Consider the following 16244-nt stretch of genomic DNA (forward strand, 5'->3'; position numbering starts at 1 on the left):
CCTATGACCCTGCAATTGCACTCCTGGGTATTTACCCCAAGGATACAAATGTCGTTATAAGAAGGGCCATCTGTACCCCAATGTTTATAGCAGCAATGGTCACAGTCTCCAAACTGTGGAAAGAACCTAGATTCCCTTTAACGGACGAATGCATAAGGAAGGTGTGGTCCTTATACACTATGGAGTATTATGCCTCCATCAGAAAGGACAAATACCCAACTTTTGTCAAAACATGTACGGGACTGGAAGAGTTTATGCTGAGTGAAATAAGTCAAGCAGAGAGAGTCAATTGTTATATGGTTTCACTTATTTGTGGAGCATAACAAATAGCATGGAGGACATGGGGAGTTAGGAGAAGGGAGTTGGGGGAAATTGGAAGGGAAGGTAAATCATGAGAGACTATGGACTCTGAAAAACAATCTGAGGGGTTTGAAGTGGTGGGGTGTGGGAGGTTGGGGTACCAGGTGGTGGGTATTATAGAGGGCACGGTTTGCATGGAGCACTGGGTGTGGTGCAAAAATAATGAATACTGTTATGCTGAAAATAAATAAAAAATAAATTTAAAAAAAAGATACCTCTAAAGGTGGCATATATTAATTTGTTATGTTTAAAAAAATCAAGATTTAGACAGAATACTTCAGTTTCTAGAGTTTATATTATTTTAGTTGGAAAAGTTCTTTATGAGACACTGTTTCAAATATAAGTTGGATATCAAAACTAGCTGCTTTGGCACTGTAAAGATCTTTGGCACCATCTAGCATAGTTTCATCTTTGGAATTACACAACCAATATAATTGTGTCCATTTGTAGTTGGCAATTCAACTCAATGATTTCATTTCTCACTTGAAATCTGTGAGATTCACAAAAGCATAACATTAAACACCCAAAACGGAGGTCACTCATTTGTGCACATGGAAACTCATACAACTTTAACAGAAAATGCAGCAGTTGTCAAAAAGAGATTATGCATTTCTTCTGGGATTAAAAATATTATTATAAATTAAGAAAACATAGTTATCAATCAAGACTCTAAAAGTTAGTTGCTTAGGGACATACCTAAGAGATTAGCTATTACTAATGTTGTTTTTAACTGGTAGGGTTTTACTTTATTTCTTTTTTCTCATTTTCCTAACTTTACTTTTCATATTTTTGTTCTTATGTGATTCTTCCATATTTATCAATGATTCTGTAGTAATGGCTCTCAAAAATGCTTTATTTTCTATTATTTTCAGACACCAAAGTGGTGTACACAAATTTATCAGCATGAAAGTAATTACTAGTAACTACTAGTAAATCAGTAATTACTAGTTGTTGCATTGACCAGTTTTTTAGTGTGGCCAGTAATTCTTCTAAAATCCAGTCTCTCTAATTAGCTTGAAACTATTACATGCATAAGTGTTTTTCTTTAATAAAAATGATATTTATAACAACCCTACAAATAAAATAGAAAATTCTTAATTTTATGTAAATATAGCTTATCCATACAGAAATTACCTTTTATAAGAGTTATTCAATTTCAACTACCATTGTTTATTCAAATAAACCTGGTTTATGGATCCATTTCAGACATAAATGAGAAGTTCAAAAAACTACATCTTAAAAATAATACTCTATTGAATGTGTTTCAATACCAACTTAGGATCATATATAACAACTTTAATGGGTGATGAAGGAGAAATGTAGTTTTCACATTAACATGCTTAGTGGTAATATCCTCAATTATCCATAGTATCTTTTCAAATTACTGTGTTCCAAACCTTCCTAGAATTTGCTCTCCAGTGCCAAATGATTTGTTGACTCATTGCTTGTTCAGGCAACATATGATAAAAATGTCTATGTAATAAATGTATATTCATTTTTTTTAGATTTTTAAAATTATTATTATTTGACAGAGAGGGAGAGAGAGAGAGAGATGGAGATGGCCGGGGGAGGAGACAAGCAGGGGGAGTGGGAGGTGGTGAATCAGACTTCTGGCTGTGGAAGGAGCCTTATGTGGGGCTGGAACTCAGGACCCTGAGATCATGACCTGAGTTCAAGGTAGTGGCTTAAAGACTGAGCAACCTAGGTGCCTCATGAAAGTGTATTCATTTTGTTTATCCAGCCCGAGTTTTTTTGTTCTTGCTTTTTTGTCTCACAGAGATTTATCAATATTGGTATTGAATAAACTGACACCAGCACCATCTAAGAATATTGAGTGGGCACAACTCCACACCCATCTGGAAGTCAGTAGCCATGATCATAATCCCTAGTATACAATGTGAACCACATTGAATTTCTATTAAAAAAATACTTTCTGTGCTATGAATCTTTACCAAAATACTTATGACTACTAAGTCCCTAATCGTTTTGGCCACTAATCATTCTACTTTAAGGAAGACAAAGGATAAATAATATTCAGTGCTTCTTCAAGCTTTAAAAAAAAAATCTTATGTTAATGTGTACTGGATACCTGGCAACTGGAAACCTAAAATGAGGCGCTACATCAAATATTACTAGGAACTTTCCACTTTCAGTCAGCAACTGGTTAAATGTAAGCAAGGTGAAATGATACCTTGGCACACATTTTAGTATTTAACATTACCTAACTAAGACAGTCAAATTTTAATTATCTAAATGGAATTCATTTGAATAAACCAACAGTCAGATGGGAGAAAAAAATAAAAAGATTTCATATAAATATTTATGTCTTGCAAAATAATCTATTGAAGTGACAAGTTTAAGATAAGCAAGACTCCAATGAGTGAAGTTCAGCTGTAGACTTCAGTTTAAAAGAAAAGAACATTAAAAAAAAACACTACATTTGCATTATGTATTCCAGGCATTTTCTTCTGCAATAAATTGAAGTTGTTATAGTGTTTAGGGAAATGTGGGACCTAATATCTTCTCATCTGCTATTGTACTTTAAGATGAATATAAAAAATGTTACATAGCAATGAAAAGTATTCTTGTGACTACAACACCCAATGTCACTTTAAGATTTGCGGTTCTCTGCACTTTTTATGCAAATAAATTTCAATTTTTCAATGAGTCAACTCCTTAAACTGATGGTGAAACACTTTGATCTACCTAAGTAGGTATAAAAGCTGGTGGCTAAAGTCACTAAGAGTATATGATTTCATGCTAGAGGTAACACATTCAGGGTTTTTATTATTATTGTACGTTAATTTCCCCAGGTTTTTTTTTTTTTTTTCTATAAGGAACTCTTTCTGGGTTAAGTAATTGGTGGTTTCTCATGCATGTTTTAATAGTCTTTAGAAAAAAGGTTTCTGAACAAATGTCATCTACTATGGAATACTATTGGAACTGCATTTATTTCTACAGGAGATTTCCCTAGTCAGCTAATTAATTACAAGCTATAAAGGTCTTTTTAAAGTCATTTGGAAAAAAAAAAAAGGACAACAGTTATGGTTCATTGTTCCCATCTCGAACAGATGCTAATGATGCAAGTAGTATACAACATAAATTCATTTTCAGTATTGTTAGGAAAAGATAAATATCTATATATTTATCTACATCATTTATATCTATACCTTTAGAGAGAGAGAGACTAGATAAAATTGTCATTAAATACATGGTATGGACTTAGACTTTATTCTCATCATGTTTGTATTTGGAGAAGAGAAAAAAAAATCTATATCCATGCTTTTCACCATTGCTTAAGAGGATATTTAAACCTATAGAACATTTTTAACAATTACATCCATCATTACTGAAATATTTAGATTTAGATATTTAAAGAAATGGAATCACAATGCAGTAGAGATTGAATTAATTTCCCCTTTTGTTTATCTGTTCTTGGAACTAGTTAATCAAATTTTTATAACAATTTTGGGAATGTAAGTTTTGCCAGACTAAATATATTTTTAAAGCAAATACTTTAAAAATGACTAAGGAAGAGGGGAAAGATGACAGAGAAGTAGGAGACCCTGTTTCAACCAGTGCCCCAAAGTGAGTTAATTATCTACCAGAACACTGAACACCCATGAAATCAGCCTGAGATGTAGGATTATACACTTCTGGATCCCTACAGGGCAGAAGACACCAGTAGAAAGGTAAAGGTAAAGCAGAATGGGAATGATCAGACTGATGTCAGAGGATAAACAGAATGGGGAGGGAGCCACCAGAGTGACCCACTGGAAAGCAATACCCCAATACAAAAGTTCCTTGTGACTGAGGATGAACATTAACTTGGAGTCTGGTTAAAAGCACTCAAAAAGAGCAAAAGATCTTAAGGGGAATCTGGTGGAATCAGGCAGTCTCGGGCACAGGCCTAAGCCCATGGTCCCAGGATGGCCATTGCTGGTGACCACCCATGTCAGAGAGAGTGTGGGGAAACCCTGGTGTTGGCCTGCTTGCATCATGGCTCTTCTGGGAACACTCCCGCCCCCACAAGAGGGAGTCTGGTGATGGTGTCAGCCTTTGCTCGCTAGAAATTTTGCACACTGCATGACTGAGGTCTGAGCCACTCCCCTGTCATGCCTGAGAAAACTCCACATGGTCACTACTTGGCAGTCTCTAGGACTGGCTGAGGGTCTGGAGTTCCCAACTGGGGCCTAAAGGAACTCAGTGCAATCTCTGGTCCTGGGATGGTAACCTGAGGTCTGGACCCCACATAGCAGTCCTGGCAAAGGCAAGCATCGGAAGGGGGCTCCCTTGACCAATATCACTCATGTTTTTAGTGGCACAGGGGTGTGGAGACAAGAGGGCACTTCGGGAGACCCCTGAGATGGTGGCTGGGACCGTGCTCTGCCTGTGGGAGGTTGTGTGAGATTATGCTCAGTGAAATAAGTCAAGAACAGAGATACAGTTATCATATGTTTCACTTACTTGTGGAGCATGAGGAATAACATGGAGAACATTGGGAGATGGTGAAAAGTTTGTTGGGGTAAATCAGAGGGGGAGAGACACCACGAGAGACTGTGAACTCTGAGAAACAAACTGAGGGTTTTTTTAGGGGAAGGGATTGGGGGGTGGGTGAGTCTCATGGTTGATATTATTTTGGGCACATACTGCATGGAGCACTGGTTGTGGTGCATAAACAATAAATTTTGGAACACTGAAAAGAAATAAAATAAAATTTTTAAAAATGACTAACATATTTACTAGTCATTTAGCTTCTATTAAATTGATCACAGACAAGATGTTGATTTTTTTCTTAACAAATAAATTTATTTCAAGCATTGTACTATGATGGTAAGATCTCTTACAGATATCCTAGGATAAAGATATTCCAAAATACTATTGATTTAGTAATTTGTATCCATAGCTAAGTCAAAATAAGGGCATTAAGAAAATAATAAGGGTATTTTCTGGACTTAATATTATTACACATTCCCAATATAAAATAAAACAACATAGAGGAAAAGGTTTGTAGCAGGCCCTTAAACTTTTCATAAATTAATGAAGGAGAAAACTACACATAAATTTCAAACACAGTCATATGTTTGGCACACATAATAAATAATTCACAAAATCATTTTTTAAAGCAGTTTTTTTATGTAGCCATCCAGGTGATTTAACATCTAAATATCTGGTTGTGAGAAATATGACTATATTATAGGTTGATATTTGCTTTCTAGTTAGTCTTTTCACTTTCAAGAAATATAAGCTGGCAAGTCTACTAATCAGCAAGGCACATTTTGCATTTTAGAAATGACTCTAGCCCCCTAAGTAGTGTTTGAAATTTAGAAAAATCTTCCCCAGGGCTCCAGAGGATATTTGCCCTGGCCAGGCCAGGAGGGCTAGACATTTTCCCTTTGGACTCACTGCTGATAATACTGATATGGCTTTCTCATTTTATTAACGTTGATAAAGGCATTGTTTCCCCACTGTCTGTGAGAAACAAGACTACAGAAATTTGTAAGAACAGTAGGAAACTCTGCCCTTACCACACACACACACACACACACACACACACACACACACGTGAATTTCTGTTTTCTCACACTCTTCTCACTTTGGAAAGCATATTAATCATAAATGGACATTGCGAAGAAACCCAGTCTTACATCTTTAAAAATAGTTTAGATTGTTTTTATGTACTGTTGAAAAAATAGATTTGAAACATTTAAAAAAAGTAATTGTAACACTACATCAAAAACTAATGACATACTGTATGATGACTAACATAACACAATTAAAGAAAAAGTAATTATAAGAAAACAGAGAGGAAATGCAGAAAATCAGGCTGGAAAACAGTGCCCTTGATATGACAAATAACAAATGTCCCATAGGCGGTTTACCATAATAACAAAAATACTACTTCTACTACTGCTAGCTAGGTAGCTTTTATATAAAACTTATTATGTACCAGATCATGGCTCTAAGTGCTTTATATTTCTCAACTAACTTTATCTTCAGAGTAATCTATTAAGTTGCTACTATCATTAACCTCAAATTATATAGATAAGGAAACTAAGGCACAGAAAGATTGAATAGTTCAGCCATGGTCAAAAAGATTGTGGGTAACAGAACACGTATTTGAACTCAGAGCAGAGGGGTTCGAGAGTGTTTAAGAGGTTTATGTCCCACATTTGTCGTTTAGTATTTTTGTGCCTATAAGCAAGTAATTTAAACTCTCAGGCCCTGAGTTTCCTTTTCAACTAAATGAGATTAGTAATGCCTACCACACCAATATTTATGATTTAATAGTTGTAAATAATAATGATATTTATTGAGCATGTGGTTCATGATCCTTACTCTTGGAAAAGTGATTAAGAGAACTTTGCAGTCAGACTTCACTACTTACTTATTATGTGATGCCGGGAAAGTATTTTATATCTCTAGACCTTAGTTTCCTTATTTGTAAAATGAGAAACACATTTCCTCATCTTCAAAAGATACCAATAGCTATTTAGTAGGGTTATCAGGAAGATCAAATGAGATGATGTGTAAGTATTTAGCATGATTCCTAGCATAAAATAAGGACTCAGTAAATATTAATAATAACTATAATGATAAATAGAAATCTTAATGAACACAAACTTCTGAGTACTCTGGCTAAAACAAATGTGAATACAAGCAGTCAATATCAGTGTCTCATGTCAGATACTCACTGACTTGGAATTTGAAAAAAGAGACTAAATTAAAAACTATAAACTATAAGCTTTAGCATAAGAAAGAGGCTAAAAAAAGGGACATATTCAATATTTCTGTGGCTTGAAGAGCTCTGCCTAGATATTTAGCAGTTGGGTATCATCACTATTAGAGTCTCTTTTGCCCAAGTTGCTCAGGTTCAAATTATTGGGCATTATAGAGATAAAGGAGGCAAAACAATTGCTGAGGATCAGGCAAGATAATGGTTCTGTGAGGCTTGCTGCAGTTTGGGAAGACATTAGAAATTTGTACTCGAAGTACATAAGTCTTACTCTAAACAATAGCCAATGAAAGTTTAAGTAGTATAAAGCATATTGGCAGGAAGGATCTTATTGGGCAGGGTGAAAATGTTCTAAAACTAATTTATGGTGTTGATTCTGCCACTTGGTAAAGTTACTAAAAACCATTTAATTATTTACCTGAAGTGGGTGACTTTTATGATATTAAAAAATACCTTGGGGTGCCTGGGTGGCTCAGTAGGTTAAAGCCTCTGCCTTCGGCTCAGGTTATGATCCCAGGGTCCTGGGATCGAGCCCCCGCATCAGGCTCTCTGCTCAGCAGGGAGCCTGCTTCCTCCTCTCTCTCTGCCTGCCTCTCTCCCTACTTGTGATCTCTCTCTCTGTCAAATAAATAAATTAAATCTTTTAAAAAAATACCTCAATAAAGTTTTTTTTTAAATATTTAAACTCAGTTTTGGGTATTAACACCTATTAGTTATGTCATGTTTAGAAAAAGGGGAACAGAGTACTAAAATTTATTAAACACCTAAAATGCCACTCACTCTGCTAAGCATTTTAACTTAAGGTATCCCATTTTATACTCACAATATTCTACATAGTAAGCATCATTCCCCCCATTTTACAAATGAAGAAACTGAAGCATGAAGAGGTTGAGTTACTTACCTAACATCATTTAAGTAAAAAAGGGTGACAAATAATGTCTTTAAAAAACAGTATAATATAGTAAGAACCCAAACACAGAGTAAATGTAAATTTTGTCTAATAAAAAGCTGTCTTTAAAATCCTGCTGAAATTTTATGATAATAATATTTTGATATTAAGCTTCTAAGACCACAAGACATTGAATAAAAATAACTGGCAATATCTGAGAGAACACTAAAATGAGTGCTCTGGTCTGTCATTCCTGAAAACTTTTAGACAGAGAAATCAATTTCAGTTACTGTATTGGGGAAAGTTATATGAAGAAGGCAGCAAACACACAAGAAAGGATTTCACTAGAAAAACATTATAATGACAATGACCTTGAAATTAAAGTTATGTGATATGGTCTAAATACAAGATCATTAATGTGATTGTATAATGTTTGAAACTGCTACACACACACACACACACACACACACACACCAGAAATCAAAGTGGTTTGACTTTCACTTCTATTTGTTTCCACTTACCAGTCTGTATTCATTTAAGCACAGTTGACTCTTTTCCTCTTGGTTCTTTTTTTTTTTTTCTTAATCATATGTTTTTTTCTAATTTTTAATTTTTTAAAATATATTTTCAGTGTACCAGAATTCATTGTTTATGAACCCCACCCAGTGCTCCATGCAATACGTGCCCTTCATAATACCTAGCACCATGCTCACACAACCTCCCACCTCCCGCCTCTTCAAAACGCTCAGATTGTTTTCTAGAGTCCATAGTCTCTCATGGTTCATCTCCCCCTCCAATTTCCCCCAACTCCATTGTCCCATTCCTCTCTGTTATTTCTTATGCTCCACAAATAAGTGAAACCATATGATAATTGACCTTCTCTACTTGACATATTTCGCTTAGCATAGTCTCTTCCAGTCCCACCCATGTTGGTAAAAAAGTTGGGTATTCATCATTTTTGAAGGAGGCATAATACTCCAGAGTGTATATGGACCACATCTTCCTTATCTACTCGTCCATTGAAGGGCATCTTGGTTCTTTCCACAGTTTGGTGACTGTGGCCATTGCTGCTCTGAGCATTGGGCACAAATGGCCCTTCTTTTCACGACATCTGTATCTTTGGGGTAAATACCCAGGAGTGCAATTGCAGGGTCATAGGGAAGTTCTATTTTTAATTTCCTGAGGAATCTCCACATTGTTCTCCAAAGAAGCTGCACCAACTTGCATTCCCACCAACAGTGGAAGAGGGTTCCCCTTTCTCCACATCCTCTCCAACACACGTTGTTTCCTGTCTTGCTAATTTTGGCCATTCTAACTGGTGTAAGGTGGTATCTCAATGTGGTTTTGATTTGAATCTTCCTGATGGCTAGTGATGATGAACATTTTTTTCATGTTTCTGATAGCCATTTGTATTTCTTCATTCAAGAAGTGTCTGTTCAGGTCTTCTGCCCATTTTTTGACATGATTATCTGTTCTGTGTGTGTTGAGTTTGAGAAGTTTTTTATAAAACCTGGATATCAGCCTTTTGTCTGTACTGTCATTTGCAAATATCTTCTCTCATTCCGTGGGTTGCCTCTTTGTTTTGTTGACTGTTTCCTTTGCTCTGCAGAAGCTTTTGATCTTGATGAAGTCCCAAAAGTTCATTTTCTCTTCCGTTTCCTTTGCCTTTGGAGACATATCTTGAAAGAACATGCCATGGCTGATATTGAAGAGGTTACTGCCTATGTTCTCCTGTAGAATTCTGATGGATTCCTGCCTCATGTTGAGGTCTTTTATCCATTTAGTGTTTATATTTGTGTACAGTGTAAGAGAATGGTCGAGTTCATTTTCCTATATACAGCTGTCCAATTTTCCAGGCACCATTTATTGAAGAGACTGCCTTTTTTCCACTGTATATTTTTTCCTGCTTTGTCGAAGATTATTTGACCATAGAGTTGAGGGTCCATATCTGGACTCTACTCTGTTCCACTGGTCTATGTGTCTGTTTTTATGCCAGTACCATGCTGTCTTGGTGAACACAGCTTTGTAGTAAAGCTTGAAATCAGGCAACGTGATGCACCACTTTTGTTTTTCTTTTTCAACATTTCCTTAGCAATTCAGGGTCGCTTCTGATTCGATACAAATTTTAGGATTGTTTGCTCCAGCTCTTTGAAAAATGCCAGTGTATTTTTGATCGGAATGGCATTAAAAATATAGATTGCTCTAGGCAGTATGGACATTTTAACAATGTTTATTCTTCCCATCCATAAGCATGGAATGGTCTTCCATCTTTTGTGTCTTCTTTGATTTCTTTCATAAGTGTTCTGTAGTTCCTCGAGTACAGATCCTTTAACTCTTTGGTTAGGTTTGTTCCCAGGTATCTCATCGTTCTTGGTAATATAGTAAATGGAATCAATTATCTAATTTCCTTTTCTGTATTTTCACTGTTAGTGTATAAGAACGCAACTGAGTTCTGTATATTGACTTTGTATCCTGCCACATTACTGAATTGTTGCATGAGTTCTAGTAGTTTGGGGGTGCAGTCTTTTGGGTTTTTCATATAAAGTATCATGTCATCTGTGAAGAGAGAGAGTTTGACTTCTTCATTGCCAATTTAGATACATTTTATTTCTCTTTGTTGTCTGATTGCTGTTGCTAGGACTTCTAATACTATGTTGAACAAGAGTGGTGAGAGTGGGCATGCTTGTCATGAAATCAGGAACATGTGAGCTTTTCCCATTGAGGATGATATGTGCTGTGGGATTTTCATAGATAGAGTTTATGAAGTTGAGGAATATTCCCTCTGCCCTTATACTTTGAAGCATTTTAATCAGGAATGGATGCTGGATTTTGTGAAATGTTTTGTTCTGCATCAAATGAGAGGACCATGTGGTTCTTCTCTCTTCTCTTATTGATCTGTTGTATCACAATGATTTGGGAATGTTGAACCATCCTTGAAACCCACAGATGAATCTCACCTGGTCATGGTGTATAATCTTTTAAATGTGCTGTAGAATCCTATTAGCTAGGACCTTGTTGAGAATCTTAGCATCCATATTCATCAGGGTTATTAGTCTGAAATTCTCCTTTTTTGGTGGGGTCATTGCCTGGTTTGGGGATCAGGGTAATGCTGGCTTCATAAAAAAAGAGTCTGGAAGTTTTCCTTCTGCTTCAATTTTTTGAAACAGCTTCAAGAGAATAGGTGTTATTACTTCTTTGAAAGTCTGGTAGAATTCCCCAGGTAATTCATCAGGTCCTGGGCTCTTGTTTTTTTGGAGGTTTTTGATCACTGCTTCAATCTCATTACTAGATATCTGTCTACTCAGGTTGTCAATTCTTCCTGGTTCAATTTTGGGAGTTTATAGTTATCCAGGAATGCATCCATTTCATCTAGGTTGCTTAACTCATTGGCATAAAACTGTTGATAATAATTTCTAATGATTGTTTATATTTTCTTGATGTTAGTCCTTATCTCTTCCTTCTAATTCATAATTTTGTTAATTTTGGACTTCTCTCATTTCTTTTGGATTAGTTTGGCCAATGGTTTATCGATCTTATTGGTTCTTTCAAAAAACCACTTCCAGTTTCATTGATGCATTCTACTGTATCTCTAGTTTCTATCTCATTTGTCTCTGCCCTTATCTTGATTATTTACCTTCTTGTGTTTGGAGTTGGCTTAATTTGTTGTTGATTCTTTTTTTTTTTTTAATAAACATATAATGTATTTTTAGCCCCAGGGTTACAGTTCTGTGAATCGCCATGTTTACACACTTCACAGCACTCACCATAGCACATAGCCTCCCCAATATCCATAACCGCCCACCCTCTCCCAACCCCCTTCCCCCCAGCAACCCTCACTTTGTTTTGTAAGATTAAGAGTCTCTTACGGTTTGTCTCCCTCCCAATCCCATCTTATTTCATTTATTCTTCTCCTACCCCCCAACCCCCGCACCTTACATCTCTACTTCCTTATATCAGGAGATCATATGGTAGTTGTCTTGCTCCGACTGACTTATTTCACTAAGCATAATACACTTTAGTTCCATCCATGTCGTTGCAAATGGCAAGATTTCATTTCTTTTGATGGCTGCATAGTATTCCATTGCATATATATACCACCTCTTCTTTATCCATTCATCTGTTGATTGACATCTAGGTTATTTCCATACTTTGGCTATTGTGGACATTGCTGCTATAAACATTCGAGTGCATGTGCCCCTTTGGATCACTACGTTTGTATCTTTCAGGTAAATACCCAGTAGTGCAATTGCTGGGTCATAGGGTAGCTCTATTTTGAACTTTTTGAGGAACCTCCATGTTGTTTTCCAGAGTGGTTGCACCAGCTTGCATTCCCACAGTGTAGGAGAGCTCCCCTTTCTCTGCATCCTCGCCAGCATCTGTCATTTCCTGACTTGTTAATTTTAGCCATTCTGACTGGTGTGAGGTGATATCTCATTGTGGTTTTGATTTGTATTTCCCTGATGCTGAGTGATGTGGAGAATTTTTTCATGTGTCTGTTAGCCATGTAGATGTCTTCTTTGCAGAAATGTCTGTTCATGTCTTCTACCCATTTATTGATTGCATTATTTGTTTTTGGGTGTTGAGGTTGCTAAACTCTTTATATATTTTTTGACACTAGCCCTTTATCTTGATATGTCATTTGCAAATATTTTCTCCTGTCAGCTGTCTTGATTTTGTAAACTGTTTCCTTTGCTGTGCAAAAGCTTTTGATCATGATGAAATCCCAATACTTCATTTTTACCCTTCCTTCGCTTTCCTTTGGTGATATTCCTAGGAAGAAGTTGTTGTGGCTAAGGTCGAAGAGCTTGCTGCCTGTGTTCTCCTCAAGGATTTTGATGGATTCCTTTCTCACATTGAAGTTCTTCATCTATTTTGAGCCTATTTTTGTGTGTTGTGTAAGGAAGTGGTCCAATTTCATTTTCCTGCATGTGGCTGCCCAATTTTCCCAACACCAATTATTGAAGAGGCTGTCTTTTTTCCATTGGACATTCTTTCCTGCTTTGTGGAAGATTAGTTGACTGTAGAGTTGAGGGTTTATTTCTGGGCTCTCTGTTCTGTTCCATTGATCAATGTGTCTGTTTTTTTGCCAGTACCATACTGTCTTGATGATGACAGCTTTGTAATAGTGCTTGAAATCTGGGATTGTGATGCCACTAACTTGGCTTTCTTTTTCAATATTCTTTTGCCTATTTGAGGTCTTTTCTGATTCTATTTAAATTTTAGGATTATTTGTTCCATTTCTTTGAAAAAAAATGGATGGGATATTGATAGGGATTGCATTAAATATGTAGACTGCTTTAGGTAGCATAGACATTTCACAATATTTGTTCTTCCAGTCCAGTAGCATGGAGCATTTTTCCATTTCTTTGTGTCTTCCTTAATTTCTTTCATGAGTACTTTATAGTTTTCTGAGTATAGAATCTTTGCCTCTTTGCTTAGGTTCATTCCTAGGTATCTTATGGTTTTAAGTGCAATTGTAAATAGGATGGACTCCTTAATTTCTCTTTCTTCTGTCTTATTGTTCATGTAAAAAAATATTTCTTTACATTTATAATGTATAATGTATAATGTATAAAGAAATGTAACTGATTTCTGTGCATTGATTTTATATCCTGACACTTTCCTGAATTCCTGTACAAGTTCTAGCAGTTTTGGAGTTGAGTCTTTTGGGTTTTCTACATATAGTATCATATTATCTGCAAAGAGTGATAGTTTGACTTTTTCTTTGCCAATTTGGATGCCTTTAATTTATTTTTATTGTCTTATTGCTGAGGCTAGGACTTCTAGTACTATGTTGAATAGCAGTGGTGATGATGGACATCCCTGCCATTTTCCAGACCTTTTGGGAAATGCTCTCAGTTTTTCTCCATTGAGAATGATAATTGTGGTGAGTTTTTCATACATGGCTTTGATAATATTGAGGTATGTGCCGTTGATCCCTACACTTTGAAGAGTTTTGATCAGGAAGGGATGTTGTACTTTGTCAAATGCTTTTTTCAGCATCTATTGAGAGGATCATATAGCTCTTGTTCTTTCTTTTGTTAATGTACTGTATCACATTGATTGATTTGCGGATGTTGACCAACCTTGCAGCCCTGGAATAAATCAAAATTGCTTGTGGTGAATAATCCTTTTAAGGGACTGTTGGATCCTATTGGCTAGTATATTGGTGAGTATTTTCACATCTGTGTTCATTAAGAATATTGGTCTGTAATTCTCTTTTTTGATGATATCCTTGTCTGGTTTTGGGATCAAGGTGATGCTGGCCTCGTAAAATGAGTTTGGAAGTTTTCCTTTCATTTCTATTTTTTGGGGAGAACAGTTTTGTGAGAATAGGAATTAATTCTTCCTTAAATGTTTGGTACAATTTCCCTGGGAAACCATCTGGCCCTGGGCTTTTGTTTGGAGATTTTTGATGACTACTTCAATCTGCTTACTGGTTATGGGTCTTATCAGGTTTTCTATTTCTTCCTGGTTCAGTTGTGGTAGTTTATATGTCTCTAGGAATGCATCCATTTCTTCCATATTGTCAAATTCGTTGGTGTAGAGCTGCTCATAGTATATTCTTATGACCATTTGTATTTCTTTGGTGGTAGTTGTGATCTCTTCTCTTTCATTCATGATTTTATTTATTTGGGTCCTTTCTCTTTTCTTTTTGATAAGTCTGGCCTGGGGCTTATCAATCTTATTAATTCTTTCAAAGAACCAGCTCCTAGTTTCATTGATTTATTCTATTGTTTTTTTGTTTGTTTGTTTGGTTGGTTGGTTTCTATTTCATTAATTTCTGCTCTGATATTTATGATTTCTCTTCTCCTGCTGGATTTAGGCTTTCTTCATTGTTCTTTCTCCAGCTCCTTTAGGTGTAGGGTTAGGCTGTGTATTTGAGACCTTTCTTGTTTCTTGAGAAAGAACTGTACTATTTATTTTCCTCTCAGGACTGCCTTTGTTGTGTCCCACAGATTTTGAACAGTTGTGTTTTCATTATCATATGTTTCCATGATTTTTTAAAATTCTTCTCTAATTTTCTGGTTGACCCATTCAGTCTTTCAAAGAATGCTCTTTAGTCTCCATGTATTTGGGTTCTTTCCAATTTTCCTCTTGTGATTGAGTTCTAGCTTCAGAGCATTGTGGTCAGAAAATATGCAGGAAATGATCCCAATCTTTTGATTCTGGTTGAGACATGCTTTATGTCCCAGGATGTGATCTATTCTGGAGAATGTTCCATGTGCGCTGGAGAAGAATGTGTATTTTTTTGCTTTGGGATGGAATGTTCTGAACATATCTTTGATGTCCATCTGGTACAGTGTGTCCTTTAAGGCCTTTATTTCCTTGTGGATCTTTTGCTTGGATGATCTGTCCCTTTCAGTGAGGGGAGTGTTAATGTCCCCTACTATTATTGTATTATTGTCGATGTGTTTCTTTGATTGGTGTATATAGTTGGCTGCTCTCATGTTGGGGACATAGATATTTAAACTTGTTAGATCTTCTTGTTGGACAGACCCTTTGATTATGATATACTGTCCTTCCTCATCTCTTATTATATTCTTTAGCTTAAAATCTAATTGATCTGATATAAGGATTGCCACCCCAGCTTTCTTTTGATGTCCATTAGCATGATAAATTGTTTTCCACCCCATCATTTTCAATCTGGAGGTGTCTTCGCATCTAAGATGAGTTTCTTGTAGGCAGCATAGTGAGAGGTTTTGTTTTGTTATCCATTGTGATACCCTGTGTCTTTTGATTGGGGCATGTAGCCCATTTAAATTCAGAGTAACTATTGAGAGATATGAATTTAGTGTCATTGTATTGCCTGTAAGGTGACTGTTACTGTGTATTGTCTCTGTTCCTTTCTGATCTACTACTTTTAGGATCTCTCTTTGCTTGGAGGACCACTTTCAATATTTCCTGTAGACCTGGATTGGTGTTTGCAAATTCTTTCAGTTCTTGTTTGTCCTGGAAGCTTTTTATCTCCCCTTCTATCTTCAATGATAGCCTAGCTGGATATAGTATGATATATATATCGTGATATATTCAGAGCACTAAAAGAGAAAAACATACTGTATCCAGTATAAAACATATATATATGAGATATGTATCTCATATATATATGGTATATATCATATATATATCATGCATATCTCATATATATATGGTATATATATATATACGGTATATATACCGTATATATATGGCATATATCATATATATATCTCATATATATCATATATATATGGTATATATCATATATATATATCATAC

The sequence above is a fragment of the Mustela nigripes genome, chromosome X (genome assembly GCF_022355385.1).
Source record: "Mustela nigripes isolate SB6536 chromosome X, MUSNIG.SB6536, whole genome shotgun sequence".
NCBI lineage: Eukaryota > Metazoa > Chordata > Mammalia > Carnivora > Mustelidae > Mustela > Mustela nigripes.